This window comes from Zingiber officinale, chromosome 2A (assembly GCF_018446385.1).
Source record: "Zingiber officinale cultivar Zhangliang chromosome 2A, Zo_v1.1, whole genome shotgun sequence".
In the NCBI taxonomy this organism is placed as follows: Eukaryota; Viridiplantae; Streptophyta; class Magnoliopsida; order Zingiberales; family Zingiberaceae; genus Zingiber; species Zingiber officinale.
In genome coordinates, this window is record NC_055988.1 from 101168364 (window position 1) to 101178650 (window position 10287).

The 10287-nt window shown below is 44.6% G+C and overlaps 1 long non-coding RNA gene across 1 annotated transcript; it reads right to left on the minus strand.

Moving 5' to 3' along the window:
* Positions 1-7149: 7149 nt before the first annotated feature.
* LOC122039837 lies at positions 7150-8041 on the minus strand. The gene is made up of 3 exons (XR_006128401.1): positions 7740-8041; positions 7378-7653; positions 7150-7207 (listed from the first exon to the last, which is right to left on the minus strand). It is a non-coding gene; the product is annotated as an uncharacterized LOC122039837 (long non-coding RNA).
* Positions 8042-10287: the final 2246 nt, after the last annotated feature.

The window sequence follows — 10287 nt, forward strand, 5'->3', positions numbered from 1 at the left end:
ATGGCAACCGGTCAACGAAAGTTTCTACTAGTGGCGGTGGACTACTTCTTAAAATGGGTAGACGCCGAGCCGTTTGCAAGAATCACCGAGCGGATGGTTACTAAATTCATTTGGCAGAACATTGTCTACCAGTTCGGAATCCTGCGTTGACTCGTATTTGACAATGGGAGGCAGTTCGTCGGTCGGGAGCTCAAAGAATAGTGTGAAGGCTATGGCATCCAACAATCTTTCACCTCGGTGGCCTACCCCCAAGGCAACGGGCAAGCGGAAGTCACCAATCAGGAGATCCTCAGAGTCTTGTGCGCTCCGCTCGACCACATGGGAGGTGGCTGGGTTGACGAGCTCCCCAACATGCTATGGGCTCTCCGCATGACCCCGAAAGAAGCGACCGGCGTAACCCCATTTCAGTTGGTATACAGTAGAGAAGCTGTTGTCCCCGTGGAGATCAGGGTAGAATTCGATCGGATGCAACACTACGATGAAGGGAACGTCGAGCGGAGGTTGATGGAGCTCGACTTAGTGGACGAACGAAGGGCAAAAGTCGTCGTTCGAATAACGGCTTACCGACAGCGCATGAAGCAGAATTACAGTCGGCGAGTGATCCTGAGGTCCTTCCAGGTTGGCGACCTCGTCTGGAAGAAAGTAAAGTCGATCGGTGACGTCGTCAAGCTCGAGGCACCATGGGCGGGACTGTTCAAGGTCATGCGGAAGCTCCGCTTAGGTGCCTACTATTTGGAGGACGAAGAAAGGAGGCAGCTCGAGAAGCCCTGGAGCGTGAACCATCTTAAACACTACAGGGTTGGATGAGAGGTGCGCAAGTGAATCCTGTATTTCTTAGTTGTTGTATTTTTGCCGAATGCAGGGTAGAGTTTGAATAAAAAAAAGCAAAGTTTTAAGTGCATCTCCATCAATAGTTGAGCAGCAACCTTAAACCTAGATGCGAGTATATATCGACCGTCGAGCGACGACGTTAAACGCATGTCTCCACCAACCGTCGAGCGGTGATGGTAAACGCATGTCTCCACCAACCGTCGAGCGGCGACATTAAACGCATGTCTTCACCAACCGTCGAGCGGCGACGTTAAACGCATGTCTCCACCAACGGTCGAGCGGCGACTTTAAACTCTCGTCTCCACCAACGGTTAAGCAGCGACCTTAAACCCTCGTCTCCACCAACAGTCAAGCGACGACCTTAAACCCTCGTCTCCACCAACGGTCGAGCAGCGACCTTTAACGCGAGTCTCCGACAAACCATGGAGCGGCGACGTTAAACGCGGGTCTACTTCAAATCGTCGAGCAGCGATGTTAAACTCAAGTCTTCACCAAATCGTCGAGCGGCGACGTTAAACTCGAGTCTTCACCAAATAGCCGAGCAGCAACGATAGACCCGAGCCTACGAGGCTTCATCGAACGACTGACTGTGAATAAGATTTGCCCAAAGGCCCCCAAATTTGCAGATGAACTGCCCATGTGGTAGAATGTGTTAAAATACTTCAGTAGACAGGCACATAGGCTACTGTCGATCGAGAAAATTATGAGGTTACAATACCAGGGAGAGAAGACCAAGCAATAAATAGAAAAAAAAAAAAGGGGAAGCTTGGTCGAACAGCCTGACATGCATTAATACTTTAAAAGGTTTACAAAAGGGGAGATTACAAAAGATCGAGCTCTCAGTCTTACTCTAAGTAATTCAGCACGTCGTCTGGCAAAGCGGCGGTCAACTTGTCCCGGCTTATGACCTTACTGGTCACAGCGGGCGGCAGGTGGCCCCCTTCATGAAGCTGATTGATCATCCCTTTAATCGCTAAGTCGAACAGTCGAAGAACCCGATCGGTGAATCTATCGCAGAACGCGTCCGAACGGAGGTAGGCTTGCTTCATGGTTTCAAACCTATTCCCTTCGACGTCCTTGTAAATCCTCAGCGCCGCGCGGGATCCCTCCAGCTCGTCCTTGGCGGCAGCTAACGTGGCGTCCCAAGAGGCAATTTGGTCGCAAAAGGACTTTTCTTCGACCGAGCGGATGTTCCGCTCGGTAACCAAGAAGTCTTTGAACTCCTTCACCTTTTGGGAGAGGGTTCAGGCCTCTTTGTTCTTCAGTTCGAGGTCATCAATGGCCCATTGCTTCCTGGCAGTGGCCAACTTGATCTTCTTGTCGAATGTGCTAACATGCTTGTTAAGCCGAGCCAACATCACCTCTTGATCTGCGGATTTTTTCCACTCGGCCTCCAGGAGCTTATTACTCTTCGCCAGGTCGGCCCTCAGCTTCTTGACCTCAAAGAGCGATGGCCCTTGGGAGGAGGAGGCGTCGCCCGAGACTTTGAGTTTTTTGAACTCGTCCTCCAAGAATGCGAGCCTGTGGCACATGGCCAGGCTCTCCACCTAGTACTGCAAGTAAAAGGGGAAAGGTTATAGCCGAACGGAAGTAAGCCATGAGATAACATTAACGAACTTACCCTGGTGCCCATTTGGGTGTGACTGTTGGCCAGGGCGGCCGAAGGTAGCATCGTCGCATGGGCCCATGCGCCCTCCCAGACTTCAACAAGCATCCCCCGGATGAGGATCTAGTGCTTGGGGATCCAAGACTGGGCACTCGGCTCATTGTAGTCCTCCGTTGGCAGATGAAGGATCGCTGTAACAGATCGTCGGTTGCTCGGGGTCGAGTGGGATTAGGCCTCCCGACCGGAAGTCGGTGAGATACCGGATCGTTTGACCGCCAAAGGCTTCGATGGTGGCGGCATGAAGGCCATGGGTGATGCGGCCACGACCCCTTGCGATAGCTCGGCCAAGGAGGGTGTCCGATCGGACGATCATGCCTCCACAGTTGCTTGGAGCGAAGCTAGAGTCGAAGTTTCGACCCTCTCGACCGGTTGCGCGCTCGAGGTAGCGAAGCGCGAAGACGGCTCCGCTCGGCGCCTCTTACGCCTGGTCAGTGGAATGTCGAAGGAGGCTGAGCCTGAGGGTTCTTCGATGGGAATGACGGGGCATCGATCTGTTTGAGGTTGTGAGCTCGGGGTGGCCCCTCCGCTCGGTGCATGGCTGGTTACGCCTTCGCCCACTTCCATGAGTGTCTGCTCGCTCAACCCGAGCGACTTCATGAGAGTCGGCCGACCGCAGACCTCGGCTCGCCAGTTCCTCGGAAGTTGTCGCCTCGATCTCACTGTTCGAGAGCTTCGCCTTGTCGGCCATCTACGTACGCATCATGATTTCGGCTGCAGGATAAAATGAAAAATCAGTTAGCATCAAAGGAATATGTAAAGAAGTATCTTACCTAGGCTGGTCGGCAGCTGGGTGCGGATCGGACTCAGGCCAAAGATGTAGAGGACACCCTCAAACAGCAACTTGTGGATGTCGTACTTCTGACCAGCCAACATTGCCGCAACATCCAAATAGTTCGATCGGCTCTTGTAACTCTTCAGTGGGGACCGAGGCGCTACTTCGAGCTGCCAACGGGTCGAGAATTCCGACCGCTCGGGAAGACGCAAGAAACAGAAGTACTTCTTCCAATATTTATTGGAGGATGACATTTTATCAAAAAAACACTAGACCAACCCTAGACTAGAAGAGGAAGGTCCCCGGCTCGAACAACTTCGGATAGTAAAAATAGTGGAAGACCCAGGGCGTGAGAGGGATGTTGTGCAGCCAAAAGAAGATGATGCCGCCGCACAGAAGACGGAAGGAGTTCGGCACGAGTTGAGGCAGGGAGATGCAGAAGTATTTACAGACTACGATAATGAAAGAATGGATAGGGAACCACAGACCGACGGAGAAATAGTCCCTGAACAGACAGATGCATCCGGTCGGCGGGGTATTTGGTCGATTGGACGAGGAAGGCAAAACAATCTCGTGGTCAAATGAAATTTCGAAGACATTCCTAAGGCCCTCCGCCTCGCCCTTGTCAAACCTAGACTCCATGGTGGTATACTAGGGTCCGGGGACGGGGGTCGACGGCTGCGAGGAACTGCCCATCGCTAAGACAGACGCAAAATGGAGGAAAGGCGATCAAAAAAGATACAAAAGGGTCATCGGAAGATCACCGGGCCAGCGGAAAGCAGAATGACCGAAAGAAAAAGGTAACGGGAGGAGAGCTTACTGGGAAAAAGGGAGACGGAGGACCGTCGGAGGATAAAACGCAAGGAGTCGCCGGAGAGCATAGCGTGCAGGAACACAGGGATCGTCGAAAACACATCAACAAGAGCATGAAGAAGACAGCGACACAGCAGGCTCATATACCCCGGGCTCGGCTGACCGGAGCCGTCCAATCTAGGTCGAGGAAACCTAGGACAAGATCTAGTCATTGAATTCAAACCGCCAAGCATCGCAATCAATGCCTGTCACAATAAGCGTGCGGCGGCTGTGGGAGTGACACGTGACGTGCTACCATGGGTCGGCAATTAAGGCAGGAATGGGAACTTGTTCTGCTTTAATGAGAGGGGATTTGCACGCTTCCCAAAAAATCGTGGTGATGTCACCATAGCCTGCGCTCGCCCAAGACTGCCCGAGGAAAAAGTTCTACAAGTGCAAACCCTTGTCCGCCCGATCGGAACGAGGGAGCGTACCTAGGACCGAGCGACAAGCTTCAAGAGGCCGATCGGCGAGGATCGGGCCCAACCTGATCAGAGTCCATACAGTGATGAAGGTCGATCGAGAAGGAATCTGCGCACACAATGGTCCAATCAGTCGAACTACAGCCTCCTTTGACTAGACTTGAAGGGAAGGCTTATGATGCAGTGATGAAGAGGGGCCTCACCCCGCTGCTACGGTGGAGGTAAATGTAAGTCAAAGTCAAGACGGTCAACAGACTGATGGGTTTGGCCAGTCGGGAAGGACATATTCCGACCGTAGGTTAAGCACCAACCCACCATCTCTGACATGAAGTAAATCGAACCGACGCTTAAAGGACGCGTAGAAGCCGGGCCGAGCGACTATCCCATTCGGCCAGATAGCAGACGACACGGACCGAGAGCTTTCAACCGAGCGACTCTCCCGCTCGGCGACAATGGGCTTCCGGCCGAGCAGTCATCCTGCTCAGCCCAACAAACGGACGACATTTGGACAGAAGACTTTTAGCCGAGTGGCCACTCCGTTCGCCCAAACAACAGACACAGCAGGATATCCTTCGACATCCTTTTGGGCATTAGTGCCGCCGACGGGCGACATGGTCAAACAAAGAATCGTACGCCGGAAGCTTCCACTGTCACTTCAGAGATATGCTTGGCCTGTTAAGGTACTGTGTCAGGAACACTTTACTGACATATCTCTTCATGGAAAGCTTGGGATAACGTGCCCGCTTTGAGAAGCATGCACACACACTACATGAGCCCTATATAAAGGGGGGTCCAGGCATCGGCGGAGGTATGCTTTTTCTCGCGATTTCTACTGTTGCACTACAGTCCTATTTGCTTCTTGCTTCATCGGAGACTGACTTGAGCGTTGGAGGGTCATCGCCGGGGACCCCTTCCCTGACTTGGCATTGACGCTGCTTGTGTTGTAGGCGAGAGCGAAGTCCACCAGAAGTCAGCGAAAATGCCACATCTCCAACATCTGTCTCTTCGACTTTAGGACAGGATCAATATATATATGGGACCGGTTCGAGCGAGTTCATTGAAACTCATAACCCGCCCCGAACCTGCTTCTAAATCCGGTCAACGAGTTTAGACCTACCTTGTAACCCATTTGGTCAGGTTTAAATCTTCTCTGAACGGGGTGGGTTTAATATAGGGCTAGGTTTAAACCCGGCCCATTACCTTCCTTGTACTTTCAATTCTTAATTATGTTTTAAGTTGATACTGTTAATTGCTGTAAAAGGTTACTCTCCTTCAACTAAGGAGATCTTTAGTGTTCTTTTACTGTCTTGGATTAGCAATTTTTTCTATTGTAAACCAAATAAATTTTTGGTCTCTTACATCATTTTTATATTATTTATTTTAATTAATTAATGTGTATTCCTTTCTGAGTTCGAAAGTAAGAAAAGTGTTAACTTTACTTGTAGAGTTATTTACCCCTTCTAGTCGGCCCGAACTAACATAAACAGCTTGTTCGGTCGACTAATAACTCTGTATTTCCAATTTTACAAAACACAATCGAATCTATGCCACGCTGGCCAAATCGATCGACTAAAACACCTATTCAGTCGACTGAATCACCTGTTCGGTCGACCGAACCCTCGGTCAATCCAAACTTTGTTTAACTGCAAAACAAGTTAACACATCAATATAATAATAATAGTCTTACAAAACAAAGTTAGATAAATATATAAATGCATGAATAGGATAATAAGGATGGTCCTGATCTCAACTTAGAAACCTTCGTTGGTTTTTTCAGTTGAATCAACGCCTAAGGTGTTGTTTCTTCCGGGGCACTACCTCACTGCACACCCGCCAGAAGATTACCTCAACTTACCTGCCAAATATCGAGTCCTCCAGACTTGTTTGGAGTTTAACTGCTCTACATCGGATTAGCCTGCCAAGACTTCCACTTAATTCGATATCGAGTCCTCCAGATCTATAGAATCCACCTGCCAAATGTCAGATCCACTTGACCCATCTGAACTTCCTGCCTGGTTCCACGACCTACTAAGACTTTTCCTAGTATCAGGTCTAACTGACCTACTAGGACTTTTCAAGTTGAGCATCCTGCACACTTATTCAATTCATTAGATAATAACAAGACTTAACATGAATCTTTAATAACATCAAGACATAGGTTAGATTATGGTGCTCTCTACCAACAAGTCCCACATTAGGAGTTTCAAATCATATTAGTTGATTTATATTAATTCACAAGCATTGCAGGGTTGAACAAATGCATGGAGAGATACTCTCGCTCATGCGCTGAACCAATTTGACTCATGTGCATGCACGACCTGCGCATGTCGAATGTCAAACTGATCGAGGCAAAATTTGCCCAAACAAATGGACCAATGTTTTACCACCCGAATGTTTTTACTTGTTGTTCAATTGTAACAAATGCATTAATCGATGATCAATTAAGAATCTTAGTTAAGAATTTGTAACCTCTAGAAGATTGAGTTAGATGGATTAATGGGCAGTAGATAGTTTTAATTCGACTATTGAATATTGCAAAGGTCTAAGCTTCTATGTAAAGAGGTTGTGACCAAGAGCAAATAAGAGAACTAATAGAAAAGATTTTTCTCCACCATCGTTCTCCCAAATCTTCTCTCCACTGTGCATTTTTGCTCGGTGTTTTACCTGTGATAACAATTAAGTATTTTCTTAGTTTGCCACGAACAACCTTGGTTGTGTACGTGATTCTATCATTATATTTTAAAAATAGATGTCCATAATAATTTTAAAGCACAACTAAAGGAGAATAAATTTATTTTAAAGAAACTGCATCATGAAGGCCTGGACAACTTTACCTCCATCTTGGGTCTCAGCTTCATGTCTCGGCATTTCGGCCTCGGGTCAGAGCCTGATGTATTAGCTAGACATCTCGATCTTGACTAGGCATCTCTGTCTTAGCTAGACATCTCGGTCTCGGCTGTCACCTCTGTCTCTGTTCGTCATCTCAGTGTCAGCTGGACATCTTTGTCTGGACATTTTGGCCAAGTCTCCCAGGCAGTCCAGTTTAGTTTTCCAAACAGCTCCTCCTTCTTACTTGTCAACTTGAAGTTAGCAACTACCCTGATCTCCAGCTAGCAGGTGGAAGATTGTCTAACACTAATTTGGAGCTGAGAAAAAGGAACTAGAGAGATTGAAGCAATTAGCAACTGAGATTTACCAGCAATCGAAGAAGCGCAAAAACTGACTGTGAAATCTTGTAGGCATCGAGGACCAGCTCCTCCCGCGGTCGTCGTAATTTTCGCCCACAGTTGCCGGATTAAGGCATCAAAAAGAACAAACACCGTAAACTTCTCAGTAGTTGGCGATCAACGATTCATATCCAAATAAGAACAGAATGAACAAAACAAATCTAAAGATCCATCCAAAACACAGACACTGAGAAAAAAAAGGATCCAAGTAACACCGCGATTCAGCATCGATCGATAAATCAAACACATTAAGAACGAAAGATCCATGGAATCATCGGTGACGGTGAGTGACCTAGAACAGAGAGATCCTTACCCCACTGGGCTTCGATCGCAGGGTTCGCTCCAGCTCCGGCCCAGCCAGTTCGGGAGTTCAGCGTTTGACGGGCCTCACTTCAGGCCAGACCTTAATTGGGCCTCGAGGCCCACTTAATTATTTAGTTGAGTGAAAAAAATTGGTTTGGTAAAAAAAATAATTTATTTCTTAAAAATTTGATTATAATACAAAAGGAAAAGGATTTTTTTCATGAAATCTTTGTTCTTATACTCTTTATAAATAAATATTTCTATTTAAATTGGATAAATACCATTTCAATTTATTGGTAATATATCTTCTTCCTACCCTATCCTATCCTATTCTTATCTTTGTTGTCTCTATTTAAGTCATTATTGCTATCGTCATTGTTCGGGTTCATCAATTGAAAGATTGTACAAAAAAAAAAAAGTTTAAATTTATAATAATTCAAGCTAGAAGGATCATGAAAGAAGGAACCTAAGTAAACATAGATCACATAAGAAGGAATCTAGCCATACTTAGACGCTTGTAGCGATTTAAAGATTAAAAGTGTGTATGTAAATATGTATGTAAAAAATAAAAAACATCGTTTAGAAGATGAAAAAGGGTGAGAAGGAGACATCCATTTTGGCGAGGAAAATTGCGTTCGAAATCATGAAGGCCAATAAATATCAATAATTGGAGGAACTATGCCGATCCACATCGTGCGTGTTAGGGTCAAAGTGATGATGCAAGTTGTTTGATAAGCCAACCTAAAACGAATAGCTCGTGCAGGCGAAAGTCTTGTGTGGGAGCATCACTTGGTGGATTAGGTTAGGTTAGGTTAGGTTAGGTTAGGTTAGGCTACGGAGAGAAGGAAGAGAACAAGAAAGTTAAGTTCCTTTGAAGTGATTGAGAAAAAGTAATGCATTGGACAGCACTTTCAAAATCTACTCGAGAAGAGAAAATCAATCGACACAAGGAGTCATGATTTTTCCCAACTGAACGGAGCACATATTCGATCCAATTATAATATTGAATAATATAATCTATTTTGCATCTCAACGTAGTTTGTTTACAGTGAATTCGTCGTCATATGATTTTCGTGGAGTTATTACTTTTTTTTTATCGCTAAAAAGGGAAAACTATTTATAAATTTATATGAGTTGGCATAATTTATTGACATTAAAGGTGATATTGTTGATCCAAAACGAGTTCAGTATCATCGACCTTATAGTAATATGTAGATAAATAAGTTACTGAGAATATTTTACTCTATCACATTGATCTCTTTTCGTATGAAGATAAAAATATTTTATATTCATTCAAAATTGATCTAAAAATTTGTTGATGTAAATATTCATATATAGATATTAACTGCATCAAGGGTGTATTTTCACTAGACTAGGCAGGACTTGCCCGTTAATGGATGGAGCATCTAATCCACTAGACTCTTTGCACAATCTATGGTCGCATAGGTCACATGTTTGTGACGACGTCTTGAGTTATTTTATTTTAATAAAATATAATAAAATTAAAATATTTTAAAATATAAAAAAGATCACAATAAAACTTTAAAGGGTAAATTTGCATGCACTCTCCATTGGTAAACACAACTTTATATGCAGTCCCCATCCATGAAAAGCTTTCTTTTCACTTCTCAGTCAAACATATTTACCTAATTGTCCATAATATTTTTAGGTACAAACAGTCCAAAAATCAGTATAAATCCTCTTAAATTCAGTATATTAAATTAGAATCTAGTATATTTTCTATTAAATTGAGTACGATTCTTTTTGCATCTCAAAATATACTCGATTTTAGTTTAATGTGCTGAATTTAATAGAAAATATACTCGATTTTTAATATAAAGTACTGATTTTAAGAAGAATTATACTCATTTTCGGACTTTTTGTACTCAATTTTGGACTTTTTGTACCTAAAAAATATAGGTTAATTTCAATAGAAAATATACTCGATCCTAGTATAGAGTACTGGATTATAGTGTAAAGTGCTGAATTTAACAGGAATTATACTTATTTTTAGACTTTTTATACTTAAAAAATAATAGGGATAATTTTGATAGAAAATATACTCGATTTTTAATATAAAGTACTGAGTTTAAGAAGAATTATACTCGTTTTCAGACTTTTTGTACTCAATTTTGAACTTTTTGTACTTAAAAAATCTAAGGGGTAATTTAGGTATCAATATTTGTATGAGGGAGTTGAAACAAGTAATACTTT